Genomic DNA, 20,407 nt, shown 5'->3' with positions numbered 1-20,407 from the left:
TGAACTTGAATCATTGTTATTTAGTGCCTGCGTTGAGCATGAACATTATATCTGGATCTTGTTTATTGCGAGACGGTTACTCTTTTAAGTCAGAGAATAATGGTTGTTCTATTTCTATGAGTAACATCTTTTATGGTCATGCACCCAATGTGAGAGGATTGTTCATATTGAATCTTGATAGCGATACACACATACATAACATTGAGACCAAAAGAGTTAGAGTTAACAATGATAGCGCCATATTTTTGTGGCACTGCCGCTTAGGTCATATTGGTGTAAAGAGCATGAAGAAACTCCATGCCGATGGACTTTTGGAGTCACTTGACTTTGATTCACTTGACACGTGCGAACCATGCCTCATGGGCAAGATGACTAAAACTCCGTTCTCCGGAACAATGGAGCGTGCAAGTGACTTGTTGGAAATCATACATACCGATGTGTGTGGTCCGATGAGCGTAGAGGCACGCGGCGGATATCATTATTTTCTCACCTTCACTGACGATTTGAGTAGATATGGTTATGTCTACTTAATGAAGCACAAGTCTGAAACATTTGAAAAGTTCAAGCAATTTCAGAGTGAAGTTGAAAATCATCGTAACAAGAAGATCAAGTTCCTATGGTCTGATCGTGGGGGTGAATATCTGAGTTTCGAGTTTGGTGCTCACTTAAGACAATGTGGAATTGTTTCATAGTTGACATCGCCTGGAACACCACAGCGTAATGGTGTGTCCGAACGTCGTAATCGTACTTTATTAGAGATGGTGCGATCTATGATGTCTCTTACCGATTTGCCGTTATCATTTTGGGTTATGCATTAGAAACAGCTGCATTCACTTTAAATAGGGCAGCATCAAAATCCGTTGAGACGACACCATACGAACTGTGGTATGGCAAAAGGCCAAAGTTGTCGTTTCTTAAAGTTTGGGGATGTGATGCTTATGTCAAAAAGCTTCAGCCTGAAAAGCTGGAACCCAAAGCGGAAAAGTGCATCTTCATAGGTTACCCAAAAGAGACAGTTGGGTACACCTTCTATCTCAAATCCGAGGACAAAGTGTTTGTTGCTAAAAACGGAGCTTTTCTCGAGAAGGAGTTTCTCTCCAGAGAATTGAGTGGGAGGAAGATAGAACTTGACGAGGTTGTCGAACCTCTCATCCCTCTGGATGGTGGCGCAGGGCAAGGGGAAACCTCTGTCGTTGCGATGCCGGTTGAGGAGGAAGTTAATGATGATGATCATGAAACTCCGGTTCAAGTTTCTGTCGAACCACGCAGGTTGACGAGACCACGTGCTGCTCCAGAGTGGTACGGTAATCCCGTCATGTCAATCATGTTGTTGGACAACAATGAACCTGCAAATTATGAAGAAGCAATGGTGGGCCCAGATTCCAACAAATGGCTAGAAGCCATGAAGTCCGAGATAGGATCCATGTATGAGAACAAAGTGTGGACTTTGGAAGTACTGCCTGAGGGCCGCAAGGCTATTCAGAACAAATGGATCTTTAAGAGGAAGACGGACGCTGAAGGCAATGTGACCATTTATAAAGCTCGACTTGTGGCAAAGGGTTTTTCACAAGTTCAAGGAGTTGACTACGATGAGACATTCTCACCTGTAGCGATGCTTAAGTCTGTCAGAATCATGTTAGCAATAGCTACATTTTTCGATTATGAAATCTGGCAGATGGATGTCAAAACGGCGTTCCTTAACGGTTTCCTTAAGGAAGAATTGTATATGATGCAACCCGAAGGTTTTGTCGATCCTAAGAATGCTAACAAGGTGTGCAAGCTCCAGCGATCCATTTATGGACTGGTGCAAGCATCTCGGAGTTGGAACAAACGCTTTGATGAGGTGATCAAAGCATTTGGGTTTATACAAGTGGTTGGAGAATCTTGTATTTACAAGAAAGTGAGTGGGAGCTCTGTGGCGTTTCTAATATTATATGTGGATGACATATTGCTGATTGGAAACAACGTAGAGTTTTTGGAGAGCATAAAGGATTACTTGAATAAAAGTTTCTCTATGAAGGACCTGGGAGAAGCTGCTTACATTCTAGGCATTAAGATCTACAGGGGTAGATCAAAACGCGTGATAGGACTTTCACAAAGCACATACCTTGATAAAGTTTTGAAGAGGTTCAAAATGGAACAGTCCAAGAAAGGGTTCTTGCCAGTTTTACAAGGTACGAGATTGAGTAAGACTCAGTGCCCAGCAACTGATGAGGATAGAGAGCATATGCGCACCGTCCCCTATGCTTCAGCCATAGGTTCTATCATGTATGCAATGTTGTGCACTAGACCATACGTTAGCCTGGCCATAAGTATGGCAGGTAGGTTCCAGAGTAATCCAGGAGTGGATCACTGGACAGCGGTCAAGAATGTCCTGAAGTACCTGAAAAGGACTAAGGAGATGTTTCTCGTGTATGGAGGTGACGAAGAGCTCGCCGTAAAAGGTTACGTCGATGCAAGGTTTGACACAGATCCGGATGACTCTAAGTCGCAAACCCGATATGTATTTATTCTTAATGGGGGTGCGGTAAGCTAGTGCAGTTCCAAGCAAAGCGTCGTAGCAGATTCTACATGTGAAGAAGAGTACATGGCTGCCTCGGAGGCGTCTAAGGAGGGTGTCTGGATGAAGCAATTCATGACGGATCTTGGAGTGGTGCCAAGCGCAATGAATCCAATAACCTTGTTCTGTGACAACACGGGTGCCATTGCCTTAGCAAAGGAACCACGGTTTCACAAGAAGTCCAGACACATCAAACGACGCTTCAACCTCATCCGCGACTACGTCGAAGGGGAGGACGTAAAGTGCACACGGATCTGAGTGTAGCAGACCCGCTGACTAAACCTCTTCCACGGGCAAAGCATGATCAACACCAGAACTGTATGGGTGTTAGATTTATTACAATGTAATTCGCATGATGATGTGAGGGCTAGATTATTGACTCTAGTGCAAGTGGGAGACTGTTGGAATTATGCCCTAGAGGCAATGATAAATATAGTTATTATTATAATTCCTGTATCAAGATAATCGTTTATTATCCATGCTATAATTGTATTGAATGAAGACTCATTTACATGTGTGGATACATAGACAAAACACTGTCCCTAGTAAGCCTCTAGTTGGCTAGCCAGTTGATCAAAGATAGTCAGTGTCTTCTGATTATGAACAAGGTGCTGTTGCTTGATAACTGGATCACGTCATTAGGAGAATCACGTGATGGACTAGACCCAAACTAATAGACGTAGCATGTTGATTGTGTCATTTTGTTGCTACTGTTTTCTGCGTGTCAAGTATTTGTTCCTATGACCATGAGATCATATAACTCACTAACACCGGAGGAATACTTTGTGTGTATCAAACGTCGCAACGTAACTGGGTGACTATAAAGATGCTCTACAGGTATCTCCGAAGGTGTTCGTTGAGTTAGTATGGATCGAGACTGGGATTTGTCACTCCGTGTGATGGAGAGGTATCTCGGGGCCCACTCGGTAATACAACATCACACACAAGCCTTGCAAGCAATGTGACTTAGTGTAAGTTGCGGGATCTTGTATTACGGAACGAGTAAAGAGACTTGCCGGTAAACGAGATTGAAATAGGTATGCGGATACTGACGATCGAATCTCGGGCAAGTAACATACCGAAGGACAAAGGGAATGACATACAGGATTATATGAATCCTTGGCACTGAGGTTCAAACGATAAGATCTTCGTAGAATATGTAGGATCCAATATGGGCATCCAGGTCCCGCTATTGGATATTGACCGAGGAGTCTCTCGGGTCATGTCTACATAGTTCTCGAACCCGCAGGGTCTGCACACTTAAGGTTCGACATTGTTTTATGCATATTTGAGTTATATGGTTGGTTACCGAATGTTCTTCGGAGTCTCGGATGAGATCACAGACGTCACGAGGGTTTCCGGAATGGTCCGGAAACGAAAATTGATATATAGGATGACCTCATTTGATTATCGGAAGGTTTTTGGAGTTACCGGGAATGACGAATGGGTTCCGGGAGTTCACCGGGGGGGCAACCCACCCCGGAGAAGCCCATAGGCTTTGGGGGTGGCGCACCAGCCCTTAGTGGGCTGGTGGGACAGCCCAAGAAGGCCCTATGCGCCATAGGAAGAAAATCAAAGAGAAAAGAAAAAAAAAAGGGGAGGTGGGAAAAGGGGGAAGGACTCCTCCTTCCAAACCTAGTTGGACTCGGTTTGGAAGGGGAGGGCTGCCCCCCTTGGCTCGGCCGAAGCCCTTAGGGGTCCTTGGACCCCAAGGCAAGGCTCCCCCTCTTCCCCCTATATATACGAAGGTTTTAGGGCTGATTTGAGATGACTTTTCCACGGCAGCCCGACCACATACCTCCACGGTTTTTCCTCTAGATTGCGTTTCTGCGGAGCTCGGGTGGTGCCCTGCTGAGACAAGATCATCACCAACCTCCGGAGCGCCGTCACGCTGCCGGAGAACTCTTCTACCTCTCCATCACTCTTGCTGGATCAAGAAGGCCGACATCATCGTCGAGCTGTACGTGTGCTAAACGCGGAGGCGCCGTCCGTTCGGCACTAGATCGTGGGACTGATCGCGGGACGGTTCGCGGGGCGGATCGAGGGACGTGAGGACGTTCCACTACATCAACTGCGTTCACTAACGCTTTTGTTGTATGGTCTACCAGGGTACGTAGATCAGACATCCCCTCTCGTAGATGGACATCACCATGATAGGTCTTCGTGCGCGTTGGAAAATTTTGTTTCCCATGCGACGTTCCCCAACAGTGAGTAGCTTGATTGTATTATTTGTTGAGAGATCAAACCATTTGCATCCTTGCATCATACTTCTTGGTTCTTGTTTGGTGTTTCGCTTTGTGAGTTTTAGAGCTTATGGTTATCTTCATGACAAGCTTGAGTTCATCGAAAACAGAGTCCATATGCATCTTCTATGATGTTTTCGATGTTGGGAGTTTTTGCCGGTCTTATTGGAGGAAGGGTTCTCACCACTTTTCTCGTTTGCTTCTTATTGATATTTCTATCAAGATTGTGTTAGCTCATGTCGTTAGCTTTCCAACAAACTTGGTTCCTTTGAATTCGGAGTGTGTATGCGTAAGTTATGGCAGTTTGTGTGGCGAGCGGTAGTACCGCTTCCGGAGCGCTAGTACCGCTCTAGGAGCGGTAGTAATTTTTTACTACTACTCCCTAGTGGTAGTACCACTTTAGAGGACTTTATTTGCACATCCTTTTGCCTTAACATGGTTGGTGAACCTATCGAGCGGTAGTACCGCTTTGTGCGGGCTGTGAGCATAACGGTTGGATTTTTCCCCACCTATAAAAGGGGGTCTTCTTCCCCATTGAACCTTATCTCTTCAGCTTGTGTTCTTCCCCCATTGTTGACCTGCTTTGAGCTTGCTAACTCTCAATCGCTCCAATGATTCTTGCTAGTTCTTGAGCAAAAATAGAGAGGAGATCTAGATCCACATCTCAACCAATCACTTTCTCCTCTATGTGAGGGGAACCCCTTGGATCTTGATCTTGGAGTTCTTTGTGAGCTCCTTGTACTTCCTCTCATATTTCTCCATATATTTTGTTGTTGTGGGGGGATTTGAGTGTGAGGGACTTGTCCACTTTGTGTGTTCTTGCCATTGCATTTGGTGCATAGGTTTGAGTTCTCCACGGTGATATGTGGAAGTGAAGTTTGAGAAGCTTATTACCCTTTGGTACTTTGTAGCCTAGAGATTTTTCTTCGTGGATGCTTTGGTGTCCTAGAAGCTTGGTGGTGTCTCATAGCTCAATCATTGTGGTGTAAAGCTCCGGGCGAGCGTTGGGGTATCCAATTAGGTTGTGGAGATTGCCCCAAGCAATTTATACGGGTATCGGTGACCGTCCTCTAGGGTTGCCATTTGTACGGGTACCGGTGATCACACCCAAGGGTTGCTATTTGTACGGGTTTGGTGACCACCCTCAAGGTTCCCTTAGTGGAATCACGACATCTTGCATTGTGCAAGGGCGTGAGGAGATTACGGTGGCCTTAGTGGCATCTTGGGGAGCATTGTGCCTCCACACCGCTCCAAACGAAGATTAGCATCCGCAAGGGTGTGAACTTCGGGATAGATCTACGTCTCCACATGCCTCGGTTATCTCTTACCCGAACCCTTTACTTATGCACTTTACTTTGGCATAGCCATATTGTTTCTTGTCATATATCTTGCTATCACTTAGTTGTTTATCTTGCTTAGCATAAGTTGTTGGTGCACATAGGTGAGCCTAGTTATTTTAGGTTTTGTGCTTGACAAATTAAATGTTAGTTTTGTTCCGCATTTGTTCAAGCGTAAACCGTAATTATTTTAAAGCGCCTATTCACCCCCCCCCCCCTCTAGGAAACATCCACGTCATTTCAATTGGTATCAGATCTAGGTCTCTCTTTATCAGGTTTAACCACCTAGAGAGTAAGGATGTCGACTAGGGGATTAGGATTCTTTGACACTCTTAGTTTCAATGGCACAAATTTTGATATTTGGGTAATTCGCATGCTTAATCACTTTAGGGGCATGGACCCAAATTTAGAGCGAATTGTTAATATGGGTTTTCTCCTCTAAAGGATTATCAAAACATATCTTTAGAGGATGAGAAAAACTCTTATCTGAATGCTCAAGCTTCTGATGTGCTTTTTGATACTTTGAGCAATGTAGTTATATTTCAACTCATGACATTCCGGGATTCTCATGAGTTGTGTACAATGCTTCAAGATAAATATGGTGTGTCCAAGATTTGTAGGGATGATTGTTCTCCATCCACCTCCAGTCGTGTGGTCTTCTCAACTTCATCTACTTCACCTACATGTGGTTTTCCACAAGGTAATGATATGGTGAGTAGTGGTGATCATTGCAATGATGATAGTGGGCTTATTGTTGATGATCCTTCATCACTATCTTATTGCAATGCTTCATCTTTGGACATTAACACTTTGAGCACTCTAAATGTTTTACATGCTTGTGTTGGTAGTCCTTGCATATCATGTAAAAACTGCTTGAGTAAATCTCATGATGATATGCTTTCTATATCTTGTTGCCATGATAAAAATGTATCTATTTCCTCGAGTTGTTGTGCTAACAATGCATAGGAAATCCATCACTCCATGGAACAAGATGTGGCCTTGAATTATGCTTCAAGGATCCTACATCATCATCTATTATTTCTCACTTTTGCCTTATGGCTAAGGCTTCAAAGGTATCTCCTACTTTGAATCCCAATGTATCTCATGATGATGATGTTGATGATAATTAGGATGAGGATAATGATGAAGAGAGTGGCAATATTGCATTCTTAAAACTTAAGGGTGAAATAATTTTTAAAGCTCTTCATAAGAATAAACTTGCTTGTTCCAACTTCATTGAAATCATGTGTTTTGCCACTAAGGGTAATGAATACATTGAGGAGTTGGAAGCTCATCTCAAGGAGCATGAGGCCACCATTGAGACAATGGAAGGTCATGAGCGTGATTACGCTAATGAGATCGTGGAGCTATATCAAGCTCTTGAAAATGAACAAACCACCAAGGAATCTCTTGAGGAGACCTTTGTTCTAGAATTATCTGGATTAAAGGAATCCCATGATAGAGATCTTGAGGTGGCTAATGATTTTAGAACTAAAAATGATAAGCTTGAAGTTACACATGCTAAACTCCTTGAGGACTATGAGCACCTCGAAAATGGCTCAATGGCTGTTAAGAGTTCGCTCATCGAACTCACCGATTCTCATGCTCGACTTGAATCTTCATATGCTAAAGAGCTTTCCAGGTTGCCTTCTCCTCTTATTGTTAATAATGATTCTTGTACTACTAACTCCATTTCTTGTGAAGCATCCATTTTAAAGGAGAATGTTGAGCTAAGGGCTCAACTTGAGTTGCTATCTAGTAATTATGGGAAATTGGAAGAAAGTCATGTAATGCTCACAAGCTTTCATGATGATCTTCTAGTATCCCATAATGTGCTAAGATTAGCTCATGAGGCTATTACTACCAAGGTAACATCAAGTGAGCCTCATGTGGACATTAGCACTACTTCTAGTCAAAATGCAATATTGCCATGTGCTAGTCCTCCTAATTCATCTACTCATAATGTTGCTACATCTTGTGATGAATTACTTTCCATGCCTTGTTGCTCTAACAATGAAGCTTATACTTCCTCTAGTACTTGTGTTCATACTAACCATGTAGAGGAAATCAAAGAGCTCAAGGCCCAAGTCACTTCTTTGAAGAAAGACTTGGAAAAGAGTCATGAAGGAATGTCCACACTCAACAATGTCTTGTGTGGGAAAAATTCCCCAAATGACAAATATGGACTTGGATTCAAGTCCAACAAGAATAAGAAGTCCAAAAGCTTCAAGAAGAAGGGCTGAGAACAAGTCAAGAATTCGGCCAACATTATTTGCTTCAAGTGCAAAATTGAAGGGCACCATGTTAGATCTTTCCCATTAAATAAGAAGCCCCAAAGTCACAAGAAGCAAGGGAAGCGGCCACAAGTCCAATCAAATACTCAACTACAAGCTGAAGAAAGGCCTCTTCCCAAGAAGACCTAAGCCAACACTACTCAACTTGAGAAATCAATTGGGAAGACAGTAAAGGGTAGATGTTGCTACTTATGTCGTGAGAAGGGTCACTTTGCTTCTTCTTGCACAAGAGGTGATTTATCCAACCCAATCATTATTGATCATATCTATTCTCTTGGGAAGGATAAGATTGGCAATGTGTTTGCCAAGTTTATTGGTACTCAAAGTAGTGTCAAGAAAAGAACCATTTGGGTAGCCAAGCCTATTGTGACTAACCTCTTAGGACCCAACATGGTTGGGGACCAACAAGCTCAAACTTGATCAATAGGTTATAGTGGAGGACACTGGAGACTTGGATACATAATGAAGAATTAAGGGGTCTTCATCATTCATATTATCTCAAGCCAAGTCATTAGGATTATCGTGTTTCTATCTTATATCCAATGTGCCTCCTTACGGTAACTTGTACTTAAATTATTTACATTGTTAGTTACTTGCCCCTTTGCATGTTGTGGTTTTGTACCTTTCATGTGTTTGTATATGTTGTGCGTCGAACTTTCTTATCTTGAGTAATCAAGTATGTGCATATTGGTTTGCACATCATGTACATGTGAGTCTTGTATTGAGCCTTTTGCATCTTCTTGTATCTTTGTTCGCTCTTTTGAGAGATTAATGGATTATCCCATTGTGGGGGAGTGATGTTCTCTACGCACCTCACAATCCTATAAATGTGTATACATGAGTAATACCGCTTAGTATTGATATTACAAGTTTATCTAGTCTCTATGTGATATGTCCTACTCATGAGAAGTTCAAATTCTAAATGGTCCATTAATTATCTCTTGTTGGTTTTCATTTTTCCACTTGTTAATAATGTTGGGTTATCACATTATGGGGGAGTAATATGCTATGTACATATTACAAGCCTAGAAAATGTGTACATTTGAGGTATTGCCACTTAGTGCTGATATTATAAATTATCTTGTTCCTAGGTGGCATGTTAGCTCTACAAGTGTCATTTGCTTGTGTTTTTGGAGTAAAGATGATGTTGGATATTTTTGCAATCTACTAATGGGAATTGTTTCCAAATACTTCTTTTCCGTTAACAATTGGTATTCCCTTCATGTGGTAGAAATTGCTAATCATCTTTACCTTGGATTTTATGTATCGTTTGTCTTCCTTGCCTCTTGTGGATTGTTTTGAACATGTCTAGTGTTTCTATAGATATAGAGAAAGTGATGATGCCATCTTGTGCATTTTGTATTCAAATGCAAATTCTATATAATGCACATCCCTTGGGGGAGCTATCCTATTTTCTTTAGAACACTCTCTTTATACGTCTATCATAAAATCTTTTGATCCCCATCAAGTGTGTGTTGATGGTAGGCAAGTCTTGCTCTCTATGATGCTTTGTGCCATCATGAAAATTTGTTGAGTTTTTGGTTTGTTTGGAATCTAGCTCTCTTTTGGAAACTAGATACCTCGTGTTTGTTTTCCTTCAATTGGTATCTTGTTTCCTTTTATTTGGCATGTGTCAATGGATATCTCATTCCTTGAGGTATCTTTTAATTGATATCCTTCAAGTGATAATTTTTTGTTTGGTATTTTATTTTCACTTGATACTTTGTCTCTTGGTGTCTTATCAACTATGTGTTGATTTGATTTTTTTAATGCCTTGAGCATGCATATTTACTTTATTTTTTTTTTCTTTTGCAAGCTTTCTTCCTTTGACCCGATATATAGGGGAAACTCCACCTTGTCATAAATTGGCTAAAGAGTGCATGAAATTCAATTTCATATCTATATGCACATATTTATGTGGAGTTTTTCCTATGTATTGTTGGTTTTCTAAGTCCTTGGTCCGAATGAGTTTGGGCACCATTTTGTCTGTTGTGTTGTTCTAGGAACTATTGGAGATGCATTGGATGCTCGGCTCACCTACAAGGAAGGTGTTGACACCGTGTGCTTATTGGAGCGAAGTTGGGATGATCAATGGACAATGATCTACTACATCAATCCAATGCTGTCTCGGTAACAAGTATCTACTTCATGCATAGTTTTATTGCAAGGCCCGAACACCAGCACGGTACTACCGCATCCAGCATGGCAGTATTTTTCTTCTGCTGCTGGACGAATGGTACTACTGCCCAGCGAGCGGTAGTAAAATTTTACTACCGCTCGCCAGGCGGTACTACCGTGATGACGTGCGGTACTACCACGCCGTCGGGACCTATCTCAACTAGCAGCCTTTCGTAGGTTGCATCATGGCATGGATTTTTTGATTCGTTCTTGTGGTACTTGTTTCCTTTCTCAAAGCATCACAACGATGATGTCTCATTGCTAGTTGTGATGTGTTTGATTTTTGTAAGTTGGAAGTTCATTTATGTACAATAAGAAAATACTAGTCCGTGTGCTATGCTCACAAGCAAAGATCTTATTGGTATATTTATGACTTCCTTTTGGATATCTTGTTCGTTCCTTCTTGTAACTATTTTGTGTGTACACCCTTCTTTGTGGATATATATAATCATGATTGTCTTCTACCTAGAATCTTATACACATGAGACAAGTTACATCTCTAATTGATATCCTCTTTCTTTTCACGTCCACCATTGCATTTCCTTTTCAGTTTTTGGTGTCTTTGTGAAAGGATTTGTCTTGAGTGCGGATCTTATATCCTTGCATCTTGATGCACTCTTTGGTGGTGATGATTATTTTTCCTCATGCTTGTCTTGATGAGGGTTTAGCCATTTCGATTGGTATCCCTCCTTTTGACAAGGTTATTACTTCCTATATTCACCATGGGTTGTCACAAGCGTTGGTTCTTATCTTTTTATTAGTAAGCTTGTGAACCCATTTTCTTGTGTGTGGGGGGGGGAAGGATATGTCTTGCACTTTGTTTCTCTTTTCATCAAGACTATGGTGATGAGTAATGCTCATCCTTATAATAGTATTATCAAGTGCTTTGCCATGACTCACACATCATTTTAGTTGAGCCTATTCTCAAGTTGTGTCTTTTTAATGATTGCTCAACCATTTGTCTTGTGAAAGTGATATTCTTAATGTCTTATCTACTTGCTTGCACTAGTTGTGTGTTCTTATTAATTTTGGGGGAGCAACGATCCTATTTTGTGCACTAGTATCAAATACAAAAATTTCTTATTAGTGCACAAATCATGGGGAGCTTCTCTAGTTTTGATAAAACACTCCTTTGCCCTTATCATAATATATATTATTCATGTGGTTTGAAGGACCATGTGATTGTTTGTTCCATCTGGTATCTTTTGTGTAACATCCCAAATTTTGGAATGTTAATAAAATTATTAGATTGATTGTTTGTTTGTTTGAGTGATTGAAACTTGAGTGAAATTTGAAACTTTTCAAAAACTTTTGAATGAGAGGGAATAAAATGACTTTCCCGTTTCCTGTGAGTTCAAATTCATCTTTTTAAAACCAACGAGGGGAGATAGCATGACTTCTTCAACTACAAAGAATTTGAACCAAGGTGGCACTTGAATTTCCTTTCGATTTTTCCTTTGCATTTTGTTTTCTTCTTCACTCAAGAAATGCCGGGGAATAATATTCTGTCAAACAGAAAAGAGAGGAGGAACATGACCCTCCAAAGCCAGGGGCATTTTTTGAAGTATTTTGAGCCAAGAAAACAAAATTTAATTGAGAAAATATTTGCAAAAAGAAAATAAAGCTTTTAGGGATTTTTTGAAAAAAAATATATTTTTGAAGTATTTATTTTGGCCGTGGAAAAATGTCCATCTTCTCGGATCTATTTTTCTGATATTTGTGGTATATAACACTTATATTTTCGGGAAGGAATTTATTTCCTTTTCATATTTATTCTTTCCTGTTTTAATTATTATGAAGTAAATCGTTTTTTTTAACTTACCCTGGCCCATTAAGGAACTTCCTATTCTCGCCCGACAAAGGATCTTCTCCTTCCTTTGGACTCCCTCCTCCCATGCTCACGCACCTTCCATGGCAGGGAGCCAAGAAATCCTCCCCTTCCGGAATTCGCGAAGTTCTTTCCCTCCTAGCTTCTCCCGTCGCCCCTATAAGAATGCCCAGGTCCTCCTCGTTCCATTCCCGTTGGAACCGCCGCCTCTCCCCACCTCCTCCTCCCCCTGTGGACCTCGCCGGAGTCGGCCACACGAACTCGTTGGCGACCTTCCCCATCGCCCCTGCACCCCCTCCCCACCCCCGTCGACCTTCTCCATCGCCCCTGCACCTCCTCCATCACCCCCACCCCGTCGCCCCCCCCCCCCTGCACCCCTCCCCATCCCCACGATGTTCCTGCCAGGAACTCCTCGCCACGAGCCCGAGGAGCAGCACCTCGCCCCTCCACCCCTCGTCGCCACCCACCCTCCATCGCCCCCCCCCCCCTCTGCCACCCCACCCCCACCCCCCCGCCGGCGACCCCACCACGCCAGAGTTGCCCCCTCGCCGGAGCAGCCCCTCCACGCCACCGTCCTCCCTGCCGTCGCTGCAAGCCAGGAGCGCAGGTAACTTCCTGTTTGTTTTTTTTCTTTCTTTTCTTCTACCTATTTCGTTTCACCGTTAGATCTTGATCCTAAGGCCCCAAATAGACCACCTAATAGCCGAACAGTTTTCTTCTAAAGTGCGGACGCTTGTTAGATTACATCGATCACGCACAGGTCTCAGCCATTAAGAATCTGCCACGCCACCCCCTTTTTTTTTATCTTTTTCAGTCTTTATTCCCGAAACATATTTGAATCTGATTTTAGAATGCCTATAACTTTTGATCCATAACTCCAATGAGGTTGAAACTTGTTCCAGTAGATCCCAATTTTTCTATAGTTTTCAAAAACATATTATTTGCCTATGTTTGAAATTTTCAAATTTGAATTAGATCAGATTTAGTTTAAACCTTGTTTTGCTTATTCCGGGAGTTTAAAAATAGATTTTTAATTAATTCTTTTTGCTACTGATCACTAGTGATCTTATTTATCAGTGGTAAAAATTTCAGAATTGTTTGAGTATTTTAGCTCACTATTTCTGGTGAAACACTTTCTATTTCACTTCCTTTAGGATTTTGACTATATTTCTTTCTTTAGTTGTTTTTAAAATATTTTTCTTTTATATTTCAGAAATATTATGTTTTGTTTCTGTTAGTTAATAGTAGGTTTGCAACAAGTTTTGATTTTATTGTTATATGTTATCATGGAATCAATCCTAGTTCTCTAATAACCTGCAATTGGTTTCTTCACTGTTTCAAATCTCGTTTGGAAATACTTTCAAATAGTTTTGTGAAAAAATACTTTATTTTATCTTAGTTAAATTTATATCTTAGTTCCCTGTTATTTAAGTATTTTATTTTCTGTTAGACAAAAACTATTTAGTGTTTGACGTAGTAGAAGACTCCCTAGTCTTATTTGAAGTTTCCTTCGGATTCTTATTCGCTCCCTCTTTTGTTTTGATTGCTAGAATGATTGCTAGTATGAGTGCTTACGTGAATGATATGGTTTTTATATAGATTTCATCGGAGAGTGACGAGTAGTCTATCAAGTTATTCCTCGAGAACGAAAATTATTCTTCGTCAACATCACCAGGCAAGTCATTTGATCATGTATCACCTATGTTTTATGCATCGTAGTTCTACCATCCTATGCCCAATTTGCATGCTGACTAGGTACTTGGAAATTATGGTTACATATTGTAGTATCATGTGGTAGGCACCCAACAACCCCGTTACTTGGCCCGGGACGACAAATTTCATATTGCTATGCTTGAGTAGACGGGATTCTGGTTGAGAGTTTATCACGAGTGATGCGAGAATAATTTAATAACCAAGACCGGTTAAGTCAAGACTTTTCAAGACCTCGTGATGCAATGCAACTCTGGGTGAAGGACGGTTGATCGGCTCCCTGGAGAAACCAGTGGATGACCCGGGATGCTAGAGACGTGCCATGACATCTTGCGGAAAGCTTCACCCGGGCTCAAAGAGACGGACGGATATTTTCAAGACTCAAGGCTTACCTGCACAGCCACAAGTCATTATGGGCTCTGGATTGGTTGGACAACACGACGACTCTGGACAGGCGGTGCTAACAGATGAAGAAGAACGGTAGGATTGGATGGGCACCGATAGGGATTCAGAGGGACCCGTTGAAAGACCATGTTTTGATCATCCGGTCTTCAAACACCCTGAAGTGCGAGGACATACACGGAGGCGATCAAATCTTGTGGGGAACGTGTGCAAAACTCTGCAGAGTACTCAAACCTAATCGATTAGCCGTGTCCATGGTCATGGACAACTTGAGCCAAAGGAACTGAAGTTATCTGGAATTCTCAACACCATTATATATATTTGATGTGGGTAATATTGATAACTTGGGTATGAGAACTGGTTGGCGGAACCATCTCATTAACAACCAACTACGTAGTAATATTTTGCTTTTAGCCCCTCTCTTGTTGTAGGAGAAAATTTGCTTTACGCTAAAACTTACAACACCACCTGCCATATATGCATATAGTATAGATGATATTTTACCCCCTCTCATATGTGACTTGCCGACATATTCAATATGCTGACCTACACGGCTGCAACGTCTTATGTTGCAGATATTTTTCTTCGACGAGTAAGAGTACGATTCAGGGTTACGGTCTACACTCAACTTGCCGTTGGTGTTTATTGGGACTCCACTCCCTTGACTGCTTTCGTTGAGATATTTAAGGTATATATCAGTTTTACGCTATTTACATGTGATTGCATTTTGATATATACATTGATGTACTATGTGTGCCAGCATACTGATCCAGGGATGGCACAGCTACACAGAGGCTTGACTCGTTTTGAGGCGGGTCGCTACAGAAATGGTATGAGAGCACATGTTGACTGTAGGACGTGACCCTAGAAACTGGAAATTTCTTAGGTAAGGATCTCTCAAAATTTCTATTTTTCAAGAACACCTTTTACTTCTCATCTCTTCTGATTTCATCAAACGTTCTCTCTCACCTCAAATAGTTAGACAATGCCCTTTCCCCTTTGACCACGTGAAGGATCAACCGACTCCCACTTCAAAGTAAAGAGGATTTCATCATGCAGTTGAAGCTACACCAATTGAAGACTCTCAAGACCCGAAGAACTCGAAGACCCCGAAACGTTCCAATGTTTATTAGAAGTCCAAACCCCAATTATATACCCATGTTAGTTACGATGATTTGCGAGCCGTCGTTGGTATGTGTTTTCCGACGGCCACAACTAAAACCTATTCTCAAAAATACTGTTTGTATTGTGTGTATCTCCCTCTCTCTTACCCGTCTCATCCCCAAAACCTCAACCCTACCAGATGGAGTATGAAGCTGGACTTGTAGTCTGTGGACCAATGACCCAGCTGGAGGCTGATATATGGATTCAAAACATGGAGAACCACTTCGGGAGCAACTTGATCTCAAGGAAGTATGAAGTGGAACACGCTCTTCAGTACTTTACACAAAGTGCTGCAATCTGGTGGAAAATGCATCATGCCATACAAGGATTTAGTGGAGCATAAACCTGGGACGAATTCAAGAAGACTTTGTTAAGATCACATCTTATTCAAAAGTGCTATGTTAATCCGAAGGAGAAGACTTGTGCATGCAAGATCCGTGGAGAAATAGGACACACCCAGGAAGAACACAAGGATGGATGCACTCATTGTGAAGGAAATCACCCAGCTGAGGAGTGCCCAAGTAGTCAGGTGACTTGTTTCCTTTGTGAAGGAACCACCCACTACCCAGCTCAATGTCACATTTACCCCAAGGTACAACAAGTTGTACAGCAGCAGAAAGAAGCAATGAAGGAAACATTCAAGAAGAAGATTCCAGAAGAGCCGGTGATGAACAAAAATATTGAAGACCCTGATGGACAAGGTCTGACCAGATTTTTCTCCAATGCATGCTACTCATGTAGAGAAGAAGGACATTATTCACAGGATTGCACGAAGGGAAGCCAAGAGTATCTGGGAAACTTCCCGACGGAAAAAAGTGGAGTTTTATCCACTTGAAATAGAAGAATTGGCCAAAATAAAGGAGTCCAGAAAGAAGAAAAAGTACCCTCGGAAGAGCCAAATCTCTGTAGATATAGACCTGAGTCATGTCAGATGTTACAAGTGCATGGAATTTGGCCACCACAAATACATGTGCTCAGGAAGGAAGCCAGAAACCCAAGGAGCAAAAGCAAACACTAAGACGCCTCGAGACTGGTCCGAACTCATTTGCTTTCGTTGCAAGGAAGCAGGACATTTTGCTAACGATTGTCCACAAAGGAAAAAAGCTAAAAATGAGTAGTTATGTTTTGACCGTGGCAATTAGTGTAATCTGAAGAACTCTTGTTTTTCATGAGATCATGGAGTGAATTTTTTTGTAACAGAAATCCCTCAGGTTGTAATAACATCATGAATAAATGGAATTTATTGTCTCATGATTGCCTATGTTGAAACTGTATGTGTTGTTTTCTCTACGAGCAAAGATCTCTGAACATTTATGAGGATAAGAGAAAATATGGTCTATGCAGGCATGAGTATAATTCATTTTAAGTGTGGTAGTAATCGGTAAACCCATAGGATCCACTGAGTAGGAATGTACCATGATTACCAAGGAGACACATACATTCCTCTGAGTACCTATTTACTGACACCTGCAGATGACAACTCTCTACGAGTCATTCCTCAAGGGCCCAGAAACGATCATGACCCTGACCAGTGATCATGATTACCCAAAAATCCTGAAGGACATGATGAAGCACATTCATCTTGAAGGAGATGCAGTCTACAAAGGCTACCCGTTCATGGAAAATGGAGTGGAACTTTGGTATGTGGAAGTACACCTCCACCATGTGAAAGGAGTTTGTCCAAAGACTATGGGGTGACACTTTTTCATTTCACGTGTACCACGAGCAACCTTCTTTGATGCTGTTCGTGAAGCTGCCATGGAAGCCATACGTCAGATTGGAGAAATACTTAAAGCAAGACTTTGTCATACCCAGGAATACCTGAGTGAGGTACGTGCGGAGATGATGGAGATGAAGCTCATGGACACCATGATGAAGCAAAAGATGGATGATTTCAAGGAGCACCTCGGAAAGTTCCAGTGGAACTAAAGTACCTCCAAGAGAGACAGATGAATAAAGTTGGCAGAAATGCTTGACCATACCGAACAATGTGGATGGCAGCATATGTAATAAATTACTTTTGAGTTTGAATTTTGAAGAAAGTAAGGATGGAATAAAGGATTGATTATGAAATGAATATGATTTATGGATGAAGCAATACCTTTTATGGTAAACACACCCATGGAAAAAAGAAAAGTATCACACGAAATGACGTGTGAACAAAAAAATAAGTCTGAGGATTTTTATTATGTGATGGTTACCCCAAGAGTATGATGGATTGAAACACTATAGGATTTAAAGGCGGAGTAATTCCAAGTATGATTTAAAGTGGGCCTATAACACACAGACCCCGGGACTAATAAGGATGAAGTACTACCTTTTGGAGAAAAAAAACTTGAAGAAGCTATGATGGGTCAGCAAACGTTTTCTTAGGAGCATACGAAACCCTGAGAGTTGTGAAGATACAATAGATGTTTTATTCAGCTTGCAGAACAAATGGATTATCTGAATTTCGTTCATGGACAAGAGAAATTCTGCAATGCTTGTGAGGATGCCCAAGTGTTAGTATGCGAGATTCGCTAAACCTTATACAGAGAAATGATTTGGGTGCGGAATGGATAGATCACCATGACGACTTACTCATATCATTTATCTTGCTATTCAGAATGGTAAATCTGAGAGACTTACCCATAGAGAGAGACGACGTTCTTTGAAGCTTTTGTTTAAGCCTTATAATGGTATGATGAAAGCCCCATGTACATGGCACTTGTTGTCACGCGTAAGAAATTTTATGGTGAGGATGAAACCAAGACCCCTCTCTCTGCAGGATAACCACAAATGGTAGAACACCATGAGAACCATCGATATGTTATTTAGAATTGACCATGAGACTGTCAGTTAAGAAGACCTAGTAACGGAAGAAGCTTATATCAACAGAGGAACCCTCGATTTTAATGGAAAACGTTATGAATATAGCGGAAGATATGAAGACTGTGAGGAGTCAGATGCCAAAACCCGGGAGGATTTCTAAATTTTGAGGGACCAGTAGCTCTCATTTTAAGTATGGTAGCATCCCGCCTTGCCGGAAGTTGGATTTGTTAGAAGACCCCCAAAACCCTAACCTTTCTTTCTAGCCCCTCTGAATCTCGAGGACGAGATTCATTTTAAGTGTGGTAGGTTTGTAACATCCCAAATTTTGGAATATTAATAAAATTATTAGATTGATTGTTTGTTTGTTTGAGTGATTGAAACTTGAGTGAAATTTGAAACTTTTCAAAAACTTTTGAATAAGAGGGAATAAAATGACTTTCCCGTTTCCTGTGAGTTCAAATTCATCTTTTTAAAACCAGCGAGAGGAGATAGCATGACTTCTTCAACTACAAAGAATTTGAACCAAGGTGGAACTTGAATTTCCTTTTGATTTTTCCTTTGCATTTGATTTCTTCTTCACTCAAGAAATGCCAGGGAATAATATTCTGTCAAACAGAAAAGAGAGGAGGAACATGACCCTCCAAAGCCAGGGGCATTTGTTGAAGTATTTTGAGCCAAGAAAACAAAATTTAATTGAGAAAATATTTGTAAAAAGAAAATAAAGCTTTTAGGGATTTTTTGAAAAAAAAATATTTTTGAAGTATTTATTTTGGCCGTGGAAAAATGTCCATCTTCTCGGATCTATTTTTCTGATATTTGTGGTATATAACACTTATATTTTCGGGAAGGAATTTATTTCCTTTTCATATTTATTATTTCCTGTTTTAATTATTAGGAAGTAAATTGTTTTTTTTAAACTTACCCTGGCCCATTAAGGAACTTCCTATTCTGGCTCGACACAGGATTTTCTCCTTCCTCTGGACTCCCTCCTCCCGTGCTCACGCACCTTCCATGGCACGGAGCCAAGAAATCCTCCCCTTCCGGAATTCGTGAAGTTCTTTCCCTCCTAGCTTCTCCTGTCTCCCCTATAAGAATGCCCAGGTCCTCCTCGTTCCATTCCCGTTGGAACCGCCGCGTCTCCCCACCTCCTCCTCTCCCTGTGGACCTCGCCGGAGCCGGACACAGGAACTCGTCGGCGACCTTCCCCATCGCCCCTGCACCCCCTCCCCACCCCCGCCGACCTTCCCCATCGCCCCTGCACCTCCTCCGCCACCCCCACCCCATCGCCCCCCCCCCCCCCTGCACCCCTCCCCATCCCCACGAGGTTCCTGCCAGGAACTCCTGCCAGGAGCCCGAGGAGCAGCACCTCGCCCCTCCACCCCTCGTCGCCACCCCCCCCTCCACCGCCCCCCTCCGCCACCCCACCCTCCCCCACCCTGCCGGCGACCCCACCCCGCCGGAGTTGCCCCCTCGCCGGAGCAGCCCCTCCACGCCACCGTCCTCCCTGCTGTCGCTGCAAGCCAGGAGCACAGGTAACTTCGTGTTTTTTTTTTCTTTCTTTTCTTCTACCTATTTCGTTTCACCGTTAGATCTTGATCCTAAGGCCCCAAATAGATCACCTAATAGCCGAACAGTTTTCTTCTAAAGTGCGGACGCTTCTTAGATTACATCGATCACGCACAGGTCTCGGCCAATAAGAATCTGCCACGTCACCCCCTTTCTTTTTATCTTTTTCAGTTTTTATTCCCGAAATAGATTTGAATCTGATTTTAGAATGCCTATAACTTTTGATCCATAACTCCAATGAGGTTGAAACTTGTTCGACTAGATCCCAATTTTTCTGTAGTTTTCAAAAACATATTATTTGCCTATGTTTGAAA

This window comes from Hordeum vulgare, chromosome 2H, assembly GCF_904849725.1.
Source record: "Hordeum vulgare subsp. vulgare chromosome 2H, MorexV3_pseudomolecules_assembly, whole genome shotgun sequence".
Classification (NCBI taxonomy): Eukaryota; Viridiplantae; Streptophyta; class Magnoliopsida; order Poales; family Poaceae; genus Hordeum; species Hordeum vulgare.
This window is presented reverse-complemented; position numbering follows the sequence as displayed.